The sequence below is a fragment of the Sinocyclocheilus rhinocerous genome, unplaced genomic scaffold (genome assembly GCF_001515625.1).
Source record: "Sinocyclocheilus rhinocerous isolate Xijiao unplaced genomic scaffold, SAMN03320098_v1.1 scaffold507, whole genome shotgun sequence".
In the NCBI taxonomy this organism is placed as follows: domain Eukaryota; kingdom Metazoa; phylum Chordata; class Actinopteri; order Cypriniformes; family Cyprinidae; genus Sinocyclocheilus; species Sinocyclocheilus rhinocerous.
The window spans coordinates 169,496-178,347 of NW_015649561.1; positions in this window are offsets into that span (position 1 = coordinate 169,496).

An 8,852-nucleotide genomic window follows, 5' to 3' on the forward strand; every position below is an offset into this window, starting at 1 on the left:
CTACAAGCAGGTCTTTAATGGACTTGCTATTTTAGCTTCTTTCGCCTCCAGTGACGACCCCTAACAGGGCCCAAGAGAAATCACCACCCCAGGACGCATGGTACAGCTGCTCTAATAATAATCATCAGAATAAGGCCCTTGAGTATCTAGCAAATCTTTTACAAACTGATTCAAGCACATTTGTTCTACACAGTTGAATGCATTGGAGACTGTTTTCAGTTTTCTATTATAGTCATTGTTCTGGAAATAATGCCGTCTGTCACGGTACTGTATGTTTGTGCAGGCAGATTATCTGCAGCCCAAGCTCCTGGGCATTCTGGCTTTCTTCAACATGCAGCTATTGAGCTCTAGTGCTGGAGAGAAAGAGAAAAAGAAAATGATAGGTGTTGAATACAATTTGTCTGGTTTTAATGAGAAACATTGGCTTTCAGAAGCTATGATCTGTTTTACTGCATTATAAACTGATTCTAGGCACAGCATACTGTAATAGTTTTTTTTCTGTCCTCACTGAAAGCAAAATGCTGCAGAAAATGACAAAGCAGTTAAAAATTAAATGTTTAGACCTACTTGTGAACTAAAGCAAACGTTTTTTACAAATTCTCTTTTTTTGTTCTCAGAGAAAAATAATATGAATCCTTTTATTAAAGAAAATTGAAGAAATGGCTTTTTTTTACTTTAATCACTTTGTCATGTCACAAGACAAGTAAAGTTCTCCATAAACTCAGGATTTTAAGTATTTAATCTTTATCAGTGTGTGGGTTAAATAGTACAAAGAATCCAGAGCTGTAGGAGCTCTTGAGAAAACGTAGTACTTGACGTAGCAAGATTATTCTATCAACATTATGTCAGTAAATTTCTGACCTTTTTTCTCCACTCAGGCTCTGAACAGTTTAATGGCCCTGATGAAGCTAATGGGTCCAAAGCACATCAGCTCTGTCCGAGTGAAGATGATGACAACACTCAGAACTGGCCTGAGGTACAAGGACGACTTCCCAGAGCTCTGCTGCAGGTGTGTTTCTTGTTGAGTGGTGTGAATGCACAGAAGAAGCTGTGCAAACAGATTACGAAGAGTATCAGAAGCACCATATGCATGAGAGTGCTGCCGATAAGATCCAAATTGTTCTTTAATTACTGCAGTGAGCTCAGCAGGACACCAGATTTGCATTTATATTTTAACGTTTAAGCTCAGCAAGAACCATCTGTATCTAATATGCAGTCAGGCCAGAGGATGAAATTGTAATTGCACTTTACCCACAAAATAACAAGGATATGGGTTTTATTGTTATCTTGTTGGTTTACAGGACGTGGGACTGTTTCGTGCGCTGTCTTGACCCGTCTTATCTGGGTCCGCTTCTGAGTCATGTAATCGTTGCTCTATTACCTCTCATCTCCATCCAGCCTAAAGAGACGGCAGTGATCATGCACTACCTCATAGTGGAGAACAGGTGTGTGTCATTCCTCCTTTCTCTTTTATGTTGTAGGTTAGATTGTTTTATTTCTCTAAAGGTTTTTGATGGTTTTTAGATGTTTTTATTAGTGCTGTCAAACGATTAATCGCATCCAAAATAAAAGATTTTGTTTACATAATATATGTGTGTGTACTGTATATATTTATTATGTCAATATAAACACACACACATACTGTACATGTATGTTTAAGAAAAATATGTTATGTTTATATATTAAATATATTTATCTGTAATATAAATTATATAAGTATATAGTATTTATATAATATATACTGTATGTGTGTGTATTTATATAAATATACATAGTACACACAAATATATTATGTAAACAAAAACTTTTATTTTGGATGCGATTAATCGCGATTAATCATTTGATAGCACTAGATAGATGTTATTTATTAATGTGTTGACAACATACTCATTAAAGGAGTCATATGATGCGATTTCAAGTTTTCCTTTCTCTTTGGAGTGTTACAAGCTGTTCGTGCATAGATAAGATCCCTGAAGTTGCAAAGAAGAGCATTTCACTGGCAATCTGACTTGGGGGGTTTGTCAGTCTCAACAGTAGCAAAAAGAGTGCGAGTGTTGTTTAAGTTACTGTTTATAAGGTTTGAGAAGAATGACTGTCTAGCTTTGCCTAGTTCCACATTGAAAGCACGAAGGCTGCCTTTATAGATGCTATAGTGAATTTCAAGTTTTGTCTTCTGCCACATCCGCTCAGCTTTTCTGCATTGTCTTTTCATACTCTGAACTGCTAAAATAGGTAACATTTTATGTCTCTGTACTTATGTAACCGATGTGTGTGTAATGTTGTTGTCAAGAAACGATCCGAATTAATAACATTCTTAACTTTTGAGTTAAAGGAATCAAGGAGAAGATCAACAGAGTCTGCAGAAATGCTTGGTGTTAAAGATATAGCCTCCAAAATAGCACACTAGTGTTTTTGTTAATGCATCTCTTTCTGACAGAGACAGATCTAGATTCAGTGGTAGCAGAGATCAATATATCAAAGAAAATACAGAAGTGATCAGATAGTGCTACGTACTTAATAACAATGAATGAAATGTTTAGACCTCTACTGATGATTAAATCTAGAGCATGTCCACGATTGTGTGTGGGTCCATGCACATGCTGAATCAGGTCAAAAGTGTTTAAAACAGTTATAATTTCTTTTGTAGTTTTGTTTTCTGCATTATCTATGTGAATATTAAAATCCCCTGCAATAGCAAAACAGTCAAACTCTGAGGAAATCATTGATAGCATTTCTGTGAACTCTTCAGCAAAGGCTGGAGAGTATTTTGGAGGCCTGTAAATAATAATAAACAGAATGCGTGGAGCACCTTTCAACACAATCCCTAGATATTCAAAAGACAAGTACTGACCAAATGACACTTGCTTGCATTGATAGACATCTTTAAATAGAGCAGCTACACCTCCACCTCTCCTAACAGTCCTGCAAACACTCATGAAAGTAAAGTTAGGAGGGGCTGTTTCATTGAGGTCATTGAGGATGCAGCTGTCTTCTAGCCATGTTTCGTTTAGAAACATAAAATCCAGGTTGTTTGTGGTTATTGTGGTTATGATTAGAAATGATTTATTTTTTAGTGAGCGAATGTTTAAAAATGCTAACTTGATGGCATTGCATTTTGTCTCAACAGCAATATTAGTTTGATGCATAACAGGCCGCAGATTAGATAAGTCAGCCGTACGGCTTAAGAAGGCCTTAGACTTTCTATCACGTGATAAAACAGAAATAGAGAAAACTACAGGCACACTGGGTTCCCGCTTGTTCTGTAAACATTTGTGAATGTTGCTGCTATTATAGCGGGGACCCGACACATATCACTGAGAGCTGCTATCAGTTGTTTTTGGTTCACCTACAGCAGATGGAGGGTTTGGGCCCTGGCGCTGTGGCAGCGGCCGGAGAGCTCTCACAGGAGGAGGAAGACGAGCTGGGCCCACAGGCTTTGGTGGTTGTGGGGCCCGCCGTTTTTTAGTTGATATCTGGGGGCTTGCAGCAAAAGAGTGGGAGAGTCTGGTCCCAGCATAAACCAGTTCCTCCATTTTCTGTGAGAAGCTTAGAAGTGGAGATGTTGGAGAGAGGAATAATGTGTCTGGTGAGCGGGGCTCTAGCTCTGTTGTTTCCGGTGGCTGTGATATGTTGTCCTGGCTTCCCTGGCTGTTTTCCAGAAAGTCGTCCTTGGGTGCTGAGTCTTGGAGCTGTTCTGATACGTCACAGTCTGTCTGTGATGAGCTCTGTGGGAAGGGCTCAGCCGGGATGGTGTCCATGAGCAGTGCTTGTTGTGGCTGCGTGGTGTTATCAGTGTCCTTGTGGGATGTGTCAACCACATGATGACTCGGAAGCTGATATGAAGTCCTGTGGTCACTCATACTCTGTCCAGGTGTGTGTGTGCCATTCAGGTTGAGTAGTTTGGCACACACTACTGAAGGATGACGGATGGAGAAGTAGATGTTGTCCTTTAGCACTCTTGCACCAAGTTTGTTTAGGTGGAGGCCATCCAGTTTAAACAGTTGTCTATGGCCCCAGAAAAGATTGAAGTTATCGATGAAATTGACTCCTTTTAAGCTGCAGATTCTTTGTAGCCATGTGTTCAGCCCAAGCAAACGTGAAAACATATTAGTTCCTCTTGCTGGGAGTGGCCCACTGATGAACGACTGAACTTTAAGTCTTCGAAGTGTTTCAAAGAGTTCAATGAAGTCCTTCTTAAGGAGTTCTGACTGCTCTTTCCGAATATCATTCTTCCCCACATGGATGATGATTCGATTTGCAGTCTTGTGCTTCATTAGAATTTTCCGAAGTTCCTTGTTCAAATCAGAAACTGTTGCTTGAGGAAAGCAGAAAGTTGCTGAATTTCTGCTACTGATGTTTCTGATAATGGAGTCGCCCACTATCAGAGTCCTGGGCTCGGCTGCGCTCTGAGCTGAAAGCCGCTGTCTGCTCGACCTTGAGCGTCTGTTAGTAGCGATGTTAGCTGCTGGCTGATCCGATCCATGTTTAATCACATTTGGGGATTCCTCACCCGCATTCATTAATGCTTCAAATCTGTTCTCAAGATGTATAGGGGGTGGTAGAATACCAGTATTCACAAGCCTTGTCATAGCCATATCTGGGGTAGAGGATGCTACGGCAGCAATACGAGAAACTCGTGACAATCTGATGTCTCGAGTGCCTTTGGGTCTCGCTCCCTGTTTGTGCCATCGATTAGTGTGACAATCAGTTTCGGCTTGTTCCTCTACACTTGGTATAAACTGTTGAGATTGACTAGGTTCATGGGACTCACCGGCTGTATGCTGAGGGGGTCCGTGACGACGGTCTGCTGATGTCCAGTATGTGGAAAATAATGTTTTTTTAACCTTAAACCACATAAATACATTTCATTACACCAAATACACAAAATAATGTTCTTTTTTTAGCAACGTCATATGATCCCTTTAAAAGTCAAGTGTGTAATTTTTGCACAACTAGTGTCATCAATGCAAAAATTATTTTCAGTCAGGTTTGAACACTACCCCCTCCTCCATAAGTTGGAAAAAGAGATATTGCCACCCAAAATTCATGCTATTGGCTGAGCTATTGGCATTTTATTTATTGTCTCTGCATATTAAAGGAGAAATTATTTTAACGTCTACACTCTAACACTAATAAATTATACTGTTACGCCATGCAGGTACGCACTATGATAAAGATAATGCCCTTTGTGACTCACTTTTAGTCTTGCATTGAGATTTTAAAAGTATTTAGCAAGTAGATTTTTAGTCATTTTTTTACTAGCTTGAAATGGGTAGAAACTTAGAATGAAACTATATAAAAAAGTTTGGCCTGATAAATGGTTGATATTTCAATTTTATACCATTTTGTCTCAATAAATTTAAAAATAATTTTTTTTGAAATGCTGCAAGTGAATTTAGGCATCACAACATTATAATGTACAGTATGAAAAATGATAACCATTGAGTACTGCATTCAGGCTAGTTTTATTAAATCAATAGTGCGTTTAAAAACTAACTTTAAGTGGGCGTTAGATGATGGCAAAGGTAATCTAAATGTAAAAATTGTGTAAATGAGCATGCATGTTTAAAATTCTAGATATCGACTGATACTGATCAATTAAAAAAAATCTCAAATATCAGCAGATAAATGTTGTGGTACCAATATGTTGTAAGTTTTAGGATAGTTAAACTCAGTAACCTTCTGTTTCAGGAGCTGCTGTCATTATTTGAATGTCGGGAGGGCAGGACTGACTCGCCAGGTCGCCGTCTATGGAGAAGATTCCCAGAGCAGGTTCAGGAAATCCTGGAGCCACATCTCAATACCAGGTTGGGCATGATCCTTTTGCATGGCTTGTTGTCTGCTGCTTATTGTGTATCCAGTGTTCATAAAACTGACTTGTTTTAATCATCTAAAGGTATAAGAGCTCTCAGAAGGTGGTGAACTGGTCTAAGTTGAAAAAGCCTATATATCTTACCAGCCGTGAAAGCAAATTCTCTGACTGGTCTGCAACATGGGCAGGATATCTCATCAGTAAAGTTAGTCCACATCCACTTGTTTTCCAGCCTCAAATATACCTAAAAGGCTAATTCAAGCTCATTTTAAAAATGTGTTTCAGGTTAGACATGAACTTGCTAGCAAAGTGTTCAACTACTGTAGCTATATCATAAAGCATGATTACAAAGTGACCATCTATCTGCTGCCCCATATTTTGGTCTATGTGCTGATTGGATGCACTCAGGAGGAGCAGCGAGAGGTACAAATTCAAGCTCTGTGGAAGGACCCACTATTCATTTTTGATAGGAAACTGTTCATGTAGTTTTTCTCAGTGAAATCTAGTAAAAGAGATATAAAATAGTGTTTCTGTTTGGGTCCTGGAGGTGAATGAAGAGATGATGGCAGTCCTAAAGGAGGGTGACCCACGGTTAATGCGACTGCAGGAGAACGCCTCCAGTCTGAGTCAGCTCAGCACACAAACCGTCTTCTCCATGCTGGACCACCTCACTCAGTGGTCCCGCCACAAGCTGCAGAGTACCAACAAGAGGCCAGGCAAACATGCCAGAGAGCAGCCGCAGCCACAGGTCACTTGCAAGTTTACATTTTGATTTAATTCAGTCCTGTTTCCTTCCCTAAAAGCTGATGGTTATTATTTATTCATGTCTTGACATTATTGGGAATGATAATAGGCAAATATGTCTTTTGTTCTTTATTGAATTTTACTTCACCAATTCCCTTTAAATATTATCATTTGTGACCCTGGAGCACAAAACCAGTCTTAAGTCGCTGGGGTATATTTGTAGCAATAGCCAAAAATACATTGTATGGGTCAAAATGATCAATTTTTCTTTCATGCCAAAAATCATTAAGTAAAGATCATGTTCCATGAAGATATTTTTATCTTAGCATTGCTAAGAACTTCATTTGGACAACTTTAAAGGCGATTTTCTCAATAGTTTTTTGGGTTTTTTTGCACCCTCAGATTCCAGATTTTCAAATAGTTGTATCTCTGCCAAATATTGTCCTATCCTAACAAACCATACATCAATGGAAAGCTTATTTATTCAGATTTCAGATTGCTAATTTATCTCAATTTCAGAAACTTAACCCTTATGACTGGTTTTGTGGTCCAGGGTCACATTTTTCAATTGCATCAGTAACACACTACTGATGTGACTCAATTCATTATGCTGTGACATCTTTTTCTATAAAAATATTTTATTCTAAACAATGCAACAGAAATAACATGTAAGCTATATTTTTCAGCTCTGTATCGTGTGTGTAACTCAAGTGAAATTAAAATTATTCTGGCTCTTTCTTCATCCCATTAGGCCCAGAGAGCAGTGAGTATCAAAGTGTAGTGGCCTTTCTAAACAGCATTCCTCAGGATGTGCTGGCCAAGGCTTCCTTCCGCTCCAGAGCCTACACACGTGCTGTCATGCACTTTGAGTCTTTTATCCGTGAGAAGAAGCAGAACATTCAGGACCATCTTTCATTCCTCCAGGTCTTAACAATCTACAGATTTTTTTTGCATGTGTTTTTATGGTTACTGGTTATGGCTACTGACTAAATAAATAAATGAACATGAAATATTGACTTGAGTCAAAATTACAAAAGAAAAAATTACATAAAGTAATTACTTTTATGTTAGAAGTTGACAGAGGAATGATATGAAATACATGAAACTAACACAGCCACACTTCTGTTCAAAAGTGTTTTTGTTTTGTTTGTTTTCTAATGTTTTTGAAGGCTCACTCTTACGCTTTTATGCTCACTATTTATTTGATCAAGAATACAGTAAGGACAGTAACATTGTGAAATATTATTACAATTTAAAATAACTGTTTTGTATTTTAATATATTTTAAAATGTAATTTATTCCTGTGATTGTAAAGCTGAATTTTTAGCAGCCATTATTCTAGTCTTTAGTGTCAGCCATGAATAAGTACACTAGAAAAAAACTAGAAGTTAAACAATGTAACACTAGTGACATGTATGATTTATATATTTCAACTCTATATAATTTTGCACATTTAACAAAAACAAATATATATATTTTTGTGCAAAATGATACAGAGTCTATGAAGGACCAAAACTTGTAAAAAATACAAACAAACATAAATAAACAGTGTCACATGATCCTTCAGAAATCATTCTAATATGGTAATTTAGTGCTCATAAAACATTTATTTTTATTATGTTGAACACAGCTGTGCTGTTTAATATTTGTATGGAAACCATGACACACTTTTTTTCAGGATTCTTTGATCAATAGAAAGTGCAGAAGAACAGCATCTGTTTGAAATAGAAAGATTTTACTGTCACTTTTGATCAGTTTGAGAAAACAAAAAACAAAAAAAAAACACTTACTGACCCCAAACCTTTGAACTGTATTATATATAGAAAATCGGTTGCCTGAGAAAATTGCTGTTATGTATTGTGTACAATGCTACAGTTTATCAATCAGAAGCTTGTGTTCCAGAGAGTCATGTAATAAAATAAAATACAATCTGATCTATCAAATATGCTTGGGGTTTGAAAATATTCACACATTAATGTACATTTATCTTGTTGTTATTTGTCTAGAAATCAGATGTACTCTTTAAGTTCTGCTGTAACCTGTCTGTTTTGCTGGCCCTATTCTAGACTATGTATGCGGCCATGCACGAGCCAGATGGCGTGAGGGGTGTGAATGCTCTGAGGAAAGAGGAGCCGTCGTTGAGAGAGCAGATCCTGGAACATGAGAGCATTGGACTACTGCGTGAATCCACTGCCTGCTACGACAGAGCCATCCAGCTTGAGCCAGACCAGGTGAGAACCACACACACTCTTATTCGATGGGGACCTGCCAAATTCAGGTCAGTGTGCGCTTCCAG